This window comes from Balaenoptera borealis (assembly GCF_965194805.1).
Source record: "Balaenoptera borealis genome assembly, chromosome: 19".
Taxonomy (NCBI): domain Eukaryota; kingdom Metazoa; phylum Chordata; class Mammalia; order Artiodactyla; family Balaenopteridae; genus Balaenoptera; species Balaenoptera borealis.
In genome coordinates, this window is record NC_138878.1 from 58,973,797 (window position 1) to 58,981,875 (window position 8,079).

At 52.9% G+C, this 8,079-nt stretch overlaps 1 long non-coding RNA gene across 1 annotated transcript; it reads right to left on the minus strand.

Moving 5' to 3' along the window:
- Nucleotides 1–584: 584 nt before the first annotated feature.
- On the minus strand, nt 585–5,724 carry LOC309616472. The gene is made up of 2 exons (XR_014237492.1): nt 5,220–5,724; nt 585–3,648 (listed from the first exon to the last, which is right to left on the minus strand). It is a non-coding gene; the product is annotated as an uncharacterized lncRNA (long non-coding RNA).
- Nucleotides 5,725–8,079: the final 2,355 nt, after the last annotated feature.

Here is an 8,079-nt window from a genome sequence, read left to right on the forward strand (position 1 = left end):
TGGCCTTTCCCTCTGCTAGCAGTGTTCTCACTGTGGATGCCTGAATCACTCCATTAAGGTCTATGCTCAAACCCCCCCAACACCCAACATTGTCTAGCTTTGTTCTTCAGATCATTTATGGCACACACACGTTCCACTTCATATTATATATTTCTTTTCTTTTCTTTCTTTTTGGCCATGCGCATGGCTTGTGGGATCTCAGTTCCCTGACCAGGGATTGAACCCAAGCCTCTACAGTGAAAGTGCCAAATCCTAACCACTAGACCATCAGGGAACTGCATATTGTATATTTCTTTCTTCACTTGTTCATTACCTGTCTTTTCCACCAGACTATGAGCTCCATGAGGCAGGAATTTTCCTTCTTTTGTCTATCACCTTAAATCAGTGCTTGGCACACAATATGTGCTCAATAAATAGCAGTAATAATGATAAGGAGACTTGCCCTACCAGATAACAAAACACACTGTAGAGCTATTATTGTATCAGCTATCTACTACTGCATAACAAATTACCCCAACACTCAGCACCTTTATTATCTCAAAGTTTCTGTGAGTCAAGAATCTGAGAGTGGCTTGGCTGGATAGTTTGTTTTTGTTTTTTTTTTGGCCGTGCCTTGTGGCATGTGGGATCTTAGTTCCCCAACGAGGGATCAAACTCGTGCCTCCTGCAGTGTAAGCACAGAGTCTTAACCACTGGACCGCCAGGGAAGTCCCTTGGCTGGATAGTTCTTACTCAAGGTCTCTGGTGAGGGTACAGTTAAGAGGTTGGCAGGGTTATAGTCATCTGAAGACTTGGCTGGGACTGGAGCTTCCTGGCTCGTTCACATGGCTGTTGGCAGGAGGCCTCAGTTCCTTGCCACATGGATCTCTCCATAGAAGTCTCATGACAAGGCAGCTGGATTCTCCCGGAATGAGTTGCCCCATGGGCGAACAAGGAGGAAGCCACAGTGCCTTCATGACTTGGTCTCAGAAGCCACACACCATCACCTCCGCCATATCCTACCGACTAGAAGCAAGTCACTACATCCAGCCACATTCAAGAGGAGGGGGATTCGTCTCCACCTTTCGATGGAATATTTTTAAACCACCGTAGTCGTAATAAGTAAAGCAGTGTGGAATGAGGAAAAAAACCAATGGAGAGACAATAAATGCTGAAGGGTATCTGAGTCAGCTCAGGCTGCGGTAACAAAATACCACAGACAGGGTGGCTTAAACAACAAACATTTATTTCTCACAGTTCAAGAGGCTGGGAAGTCCAAGATCAAGGTGCCAGCAAGGTAGGTTTTAGTGTGAGGCCTCTTCTTGTTTCTTGCAGGTGGGTCCATCTCACCATGTGCTCTCATGTCCTCTTCGTGGGCTCATGGGGACAGAGAGAGGGCAAGCTCTCTGGGGTCTCCTCTTATAAGGACACTAATCCTATCAGCTCAGGACCCCATCCTTAATTACTTCCTTATAGGCTCCACTCCCAAATACAGGCACAGTGGGGATTAGGGCTTCCACATATGAATTTGGGAGGGGACACAAACATTCAGTTCATAATAAGGAGCGACACAAGGGCAGAATCACTGTCTGCATCCCCCACTTCCAAGAACAGTGCCAGGCAAACACTTGGTACTCAATAAATACTGGATAAGTATAAGAGATGGATGAATGGATGAATCTGACCAATATCTGTTGAGTGTGTACCCTCAGCAGGTCCCGTGCAAGGTCACGGGAGCACATACTGACCAAGACAGGTGGGACCCTGGCCTCACACAGAGTTCATAGCCCAGAGTGGGGGACAGGTGTTAAAAGGTCGTTACAAAGGGTCAGGATGCTCTGATGGAAAAGGGTGGATTCTGAGAGAGAAACACCAGGGCATGTAATTTAGGTGGAGACTCCAAAGCTGCCTCCCTGGGATGATATTTAAAGTGTGTATCAGTTTCCTGCGGCTGCTATAACAAATTGTCACAGACTTAGTGGCTTAAAACAGCAGAAATGTATCCTCTTACAGTTCTGGAGGTCAGAAGTCCGAAAGGAGTCTTACAGGGCTCACATCAAGGTGTCCACAGGGCTGGATCCTTCTGGAGCCTCCAGGAAAAACTCCGTTCCTTGCCTCTTCCAGCTTCTAGTGGCTGCCAGCATTCCTCGGCTGTGGCTGCATCACTCCCATCTCTGCTCTTCTTGTCATATCACCATCTCTTCTGCAGTCAAGTCTCTCTCTGCCTCCTTCTTAAAAGACACTTGTGATTACATTGAGGGCCCACCCAGATAATGCAGGATAATCTCTCCACCTCACGATCCTGAACTTCATTGCCTCTACCCAGTCCCTTTTGTCATCTATTTGCAGGTCACATTTGCAGGTTCCAGGGATTCAGACCTGGATCTCTTTGGGGGGCATTATTCAGCCTATCACAAGGTGAGACCTGCAAGGTCAGAGGAGCCGGGTGGAAAGTTGGCAGGGAAAGCATTTCAAACCAAGGGCACAGGATGGGCAAAGGCCAGGAGGCAGGAAAGCAGAGTCAAGCCAGTGTGGCAGGAGTGGAGTAAATGTGGGGAAAGTGGAGGAGGTGAGGGCAGAGGGGAACAGGGATTGTGCAGGGCCTTGCAGGCTGCGGTGAGGACCTTGGCCGTCACCTCGAGTGAGGTGGGAGCCCCAGGAGGGCTCCGAGGAGAGGCTGGATGGGCTCTGACTCAGGTCCTAATAGGATCCCTCTGGCTGCCTCTTGGAAGAGACTGTTGGAAGCAGACAAGAGCAGGGAACCCAGTGAGGAGGCAACAGCAGTGGTGACAGGAGGTGGTGGCAGCTGGACCAGGATGGTGGCCGTGGAGGTGGGGATAGATTTTGCAGGTGGAGCCAACTGCATTCGCCGATGGGCTGGACTTGGTGGGAGGGAAAAGAGGAGTCGAAGGGATCTCTAAGCTTTTCCCTGAGCAGACACAGGATGGGGCTGCCACGCGTGAGGCTGGAAGGCTGCAGGCAGAGTGGGATCTGAGGTTGGAAGGAAGACGTGTGACATTTCAGAGACCAGTGATCAGACAGACGGCCTGGACCCCAAGGCACACAGGCTCCGGGAGGGAAGTTGGCACAGGTTGTGGACTGTGGTTTTCACCCACCTCCTGGGGCCCCTTATCCTCTCCCCCAACTTCCCCTCACACCCGGGTGGAGCCAGCCTTGTTTGTTTCCCTCCCATCATCCGTTCTATGATGGGGAAGGCTGGTTTTCCCCTAACCCAGCAGACACCTCTTCCCTCTGCCTGTCCCTGACCCTCCTGCCTTGGGAAGCCCCGCGCCAGCCTCCTAAAATGTCCCGGCAGGATGGGGCCCCTGCCACCCATTCATCCAGCCAGATGGGCCCCAAAAGGGGAAGCGGGTCACCCACGGTCACCCGGCACGCGGTCAGCTCAGGACCCAGGGTCTCGTCTTCTCAATGTCCCACCACAGCCCTGGGAGGCTGGGGGAGGAACCGACCATTCTTTTCACATTTCTCACGAGAAAACTGGGGCTCCAGGAGAGGCCCACACTCACCCGAGACTCTCCACGAACGGGGAAGTCGGGGTTGAAACCCAGGTCCTGACCGAAGGATGCCTCTGTTGTAAGCTCCGAGGAGAAGGCGGTGGGTGAACAGAGTCCAGTCCCGTCCTCCCAGGACCCAGTAGGGGAGACAGACCTGTCACAGACAGTGACAACCCAGCATTGGTCAGGGCTGAGATGGGGGAGCCCAGGAGTCTGGGTTGGGGGATGCCTGACCCAGCCGGGGTGTCAGGGAGGACCTCCTGGAGGAGGGGATGGCTCACTGATAGAGGATGAAAGGGAGGTAATAAATGCAAATGTTCCAGGCAGACTGAACAGCATATGCAAAGGCCCAGGATTAAGAGGGAACCTGGGGCTTCCCTGGTGGCGCAGTGGTTGAGAATCTGCCTGCCAATGCAGGGGACACGGGTTCGAGCCCTGGTCTGGGAAGATCCCACATGCCACGGAGCAACTAGGCCCGTGAGCCACAACTACTGAGCCTGCGCGTCTGGAGCCTGTGCTCCGCAACAAGAGAGGCCGCGATAGTGAGAGGCCCGTGCACCGCGATGAAGAGTGGCCTCCGCTTGCCACAACTAGAGAGAGCCCTCGCACAGAAACGAAGACCCAACACAGCCATAAATAAATAAATAAATAAATTTAAAAAAAAAAAAAAAAAGAGGGAACCTGGGGACTTCTAAGTCTGACCTTGTCCCTCCACTGATTAAACTCTCCTATGGCTGCTCTGGCAAACTCTTTAGCCTGGCATTCATTCATTCATTCACTCACTCACTCATTCAAACAAACCTTTTTTGGAGTTTGTAGCTAGTGTCAAGCCCTGTGGGGACATAGCCCTCCCCATGGGACTGTGACCCTGACTTGGGGGGTCAGGGAGGGGCTCCTGGAGGAGGAGGCCTCTCCTCCAAGACCTGAAGGAGGAGAATAAGAGATGCTGGGAAAGAGGCAGGGAAGGGTGTTCCAGGCAGAGGGAACAGCCTGTGCGAAGGCCTGAAGGTGAGTTCTGAGCAGGACATGCTCCCAAAACTACTCATGTTCAGCTGAAGCACAGGGTGCTTTGGGAGAGGCTAGAGAGGCCAGCCTCACAGCCCTTGTGTGGGCTTCCTTCCAAGGCACTGGGGAGCCACGGAAAAGTTGTGAGCAGAGGAGAGACAGGAATAAGCTTGTAAGTCAGAAAGACACTGCCCCCCAGCCACCTGGAGGATGAACACGATGAAGCCTCAGAATCACAGACGGGTTTCTTTTTTCCGGGGGTGTGGAGGAGGTCTGAAGGAGGGAGTCCTGACCTTCTGGGGGCTCTCCTCCAGCTCTGAATGGGAGGCCTGGTCCAAAGCAACCACTAGGTGGCGCCAGGATCCCACCAGCCAGATCTGAGCTCACATAGGGGGGGTCAGGCCCAGAGCCCAGCAGAACTGCCTCTGGGTCCGAGGAGCAAATCCTACATGCCCTTTGCCTCTGTGTCCCTTGGTCCTGGCCCCCTCCAGAGCTGGGGCTTGCTAATGGTGGCATTTCAAGCATTCAGGTGCTGCTTGGAATCCAGCGGCTCAGGAAAGAGTCGTCATGTTGGAAGCTCAGACTGGAGCCTCTTGTTTCCCGCTTCGGGGTCATGGAGGGGCGGGGGGATTCTTACCGCCCCCATCAGACTGGGGCTACCTGTCTCCTCCCTCAGATTAGAAACTCTTCATCTCACACATCAGAATGGGCCCTCCTTACCTTCCCCCAGCAGACTAGAAAACCAGACTAGACACCTGTTCTCCATCCAGGGAAATGGGACTTATCTTCTCTATCTTATTTGGGAAATCCTGTCTTTCTCATCAGACTTGATGGGAGTGCTTTATCGTCCCCAGCAGGCTGGAGCTCCTTGTCTTCCGCATCAGACTTGGGAAACTTTGGCTCCCAGTTAGACCAGAGGGGAAGATTCCTCTGTTGTCGCAGGTCCTTCTTCCGTCCATCGAAGGAGCCATGCCCATTTTACCGAGAGGTAAACTGAGGCACAGAGCAGCAAGGCAGCACAGCCCAGTCGAGCTGCAGACGCTCGCCTTCCTCCTTTACCCCCTTCTCCGCGCCTACCCTTTGCCCTCTGCGCCCTGGGTAACTCCCCTGGCACTGGGAGTAGGGGAATTTTGCCCGCAGGCCCCTGCACTGCTTGCCCGCCTTTTATTGGCGCGGGCAGACAGCTGGGGATAAAGTCCAGAGCTGGGCTTGGGGCTCAGGCTGCGGAGGGAGGGAGAGGTGGCGGCTTAACCCCGCCAGAGGACGCCCCTGGAGGGCAGCAGGGTGGGTGGGGGATGGGCAGGGCCTCCTCCTGGCCTCGTGGAGGGAAAGAGTGTGGGTTCAATTCTCCCCACCCTTTCCCGACTGTGTGGCCTTGGACTGGGAACTTTGCAGCCTCTCCAAGCCTGTTTCCCCAGCTGTGAAAAGAGGATGCTTCTGTGGGTGGTTGTGAAGACTCGCTGAGTTCGTACGTGAGAAACCCCTGGGACAGTGGCATGGTGACCCCGGAAGTCAGCATGGACCCCACCATCTGCCTTCCCCAGGAGGTTGCCTCCTAAATCTCTGGAATTGATCCTCTCCACTCCTCCTTCACATACCCTCCCAACCCAAGCCACCTGCTGTCTTGAGGCACAGCTGGTCCCCCTGCACAGCCAGAGGGGTCTTTCCAAAACTGAATCCTTGGGAATTCCCTTGTGGTCCAGTGGTTAGTGTTCCACGCTTCCACTGCAAGGGGCACAGATTCAATCCCGGGTCGGGGAAATGAGATCCCACCAGCCACTCGAAGTTTGGCCAAAAAAAACCATACAACAAAACAAAATTCAACCCTGACCCCTGCTTAGAACCTGCTATGGTTCCCCAGTACTCTCGGGAGAAAGCCCAAAGGCTGCACCTCAGCTCCAGGCCTACTGGGCACTGTGTGACCTGACCACTGCTTGTCTCCACCCTCCTTTCTATTCTTCTAAAAGATTCTGGTGTTCTCCTCTTTCAAGCACTTCCCCAGCTGCTTTAGGTCTCAGGTGAAACATCAAGGCCCCAAGGATGTCTTCCCCAATCTCCACAAACCAGGCCTGGTCCTCTCATTTCTCCCTCTCCTGGTTCCCTGTTCCTCTCCACACAGCCCCTATCACAGGTAAAAAATAAGATGTATTAGGGTGTCCACCTTCAAAATAGCCTCTGAATTCATTCTCTTCTCCCCATCACCACTGCCTGCATCCTGGTCCAGCCACCATCACATCGCCTATGGCCTGGACCATTGCAGTCTTCTCCTCACTGGACTCCCTGCCTCTGTCCTTGCCCCCCGCCCGCACGCAGCCAGAGGGACCCCGTTAAATCCTCAGTCAGATCACGTCCATCCCCTGCTCAGGGCCCTCCCATGGCTCCCAGGTCCCTCTGAGTAAAAGCCAAAGTCCCTGTAGTGAACCACAAGACCCAAATGATCTGTTCAACCCTCCCTCCTGCCCTCATCTCCCCAGTCTCACTTCTACTCTCCCCCCCTGCTCACTGGACTCCAGCCACACTGGCCTCAAACAGCCAGCACAATCCACCTCAGGGCCTTTGCACTTTCTGTTCCCTCAGCCTGGAACATTCTTCCCCCAGATGCCCATATGGCTCCTTCTCTCCCCTCCCAAATGTCACTCCTTATATGGGCCTCTGGATTTAAAAAACACTTCAAACCACTGCCCATCTCTCCCCCGCCAACCCAGTCCCTTGACAGCTATTTTTCTCCACAGCAAATACTTGACATTGTCTATATTTTCCTTGTCTTACTGACAATCTGTCTTGAGAACTAGACTCTGACTCCCCAAGCACCAGACCTTATTTGTTCACCACTAGAGCAAGGCCTGAAATACCTGTTGGTGGAGTAAGTGGATTGCATGCATCTATTTTGAACCTGTAAGACATTCACAAGTTTCAAAATCCAAAAAGCACAAAATGGAAGTGAGAAGTGGCCTATCCACCATGACCCCTGCCCTGCCCCTCCCCAGTGCTGTTCCCACCTCCCAGTTTCTTGTGTTTTATCCCAGAGATAGTCTACGTACAGACAAGAAAATATGTAGACATATGTCCTCCCCCTCCCCTCTTTCCACAAATGGCACACACTCTTATCCTGTTCTGCACTTTCCTCCCAGCAATACATCAAGGGGATCACAGCGCATCAGTCCAGAATCGCTTCCTCATTCTTTTTTTCTTTTTAAGCAACTGCATGCGTGGTGACCAAGGGGGAAAGAGCTTTTGTTGCAATCATTGTTTTCCAGGAGCGGTGTGGCTTGGTGGCCAAGAGCTCAGATCGTCTCAGAGCCGGACTCACATCGTGGTTCTGCAATCAGATCTCTCACGCCCTGCTGGTGGGCATGCAAACCAGAGTAGCCACTTTGGAAGACAGTTTGCCAATCTCCCCAGAGGTTAAGTATACACTTCTCATATGACCCAGCAATTTCATTCCTGGGTACTTACCCAAGAGAAATAAAAACCTCTGGACACAAAAAAAACCTATACGGGCATGTTTCTAGCAGCTCTCTTCAGAATCGCCAACAGCTGGAAACAGCCCAGAAGTTCTTCAGCTGGTAGATGGAGAAGC